Raw genomic sequence first — 671 nt, 5'->3', positions numbered from 1 at the left:
TAGACATTACAGTTTTATCTTCTGTTAATGACTGATCTTCTGTAAAGCTGCTTTGAAACAATGTGTTGTGAAAGGCGCTATACAAATAAAAATGGCTTGACTTGACTATTGTTGTTGTTTTGTTGTAGCTGGTTGATAATTGAGATTTTTGTGAAGTCACCATGAGGGTGATTAACGTTACCTCAGGTGAAGTTGGAGCCTGTTAAGATTTAGCCATTCTTCTTTAATCAATTGTATTTGGTAAAACAGCTAATGTATATGCACTAAGAAGAACTGAGTGTGCCATATGGCTAACATAGAATCCAGTCATAAATTCCTTTACACTGTACACTACATGTTATATCCCAATTTATATCATTTAATCAACACATCGATACTTAATAGCAGAGGAGTTAAGTTTACTTGTAACTAGTTAACGTTACTTAAAAAATTAAGTTCAGATTCCTTGAGCCAAATAAGTACGTTTACTTCGATTGTTCAAGGCAAGCGGTTTGCATGCTTTTTCTAAGTAAGGCCAAATAATTCAATTGTACAGTGTCAGATTAACAAGTGCTGTAGAAGTATTGTTCATTGTTAGTTCCATGTTAACTTAATGTAGTTTACTAATGTTAAAAAATACAAACTTATTGAAAAGTGATACATTAACCTAGATTCATTGTTCAAAAATTATT

Source organism: Xyrauchen texanus, chromosome 17, assembly GCF_025860055.1.
Source record: "Xyrauchen texanus isolate HMW12.3.18 chromosome 17, RBS_HiC_50CHRs, whole genome shotgun sequence".
NCBI classification, from domain to species: domain Eukaryota; kingdom Metazoa; phylum Chordata; class Actinopteri; order Cypriniformes; family Catostomidae; genus Xyrauchen; species Xyrauchen texanus.
Note: the sequence above shows the minus strand (reverse complement) of the source record.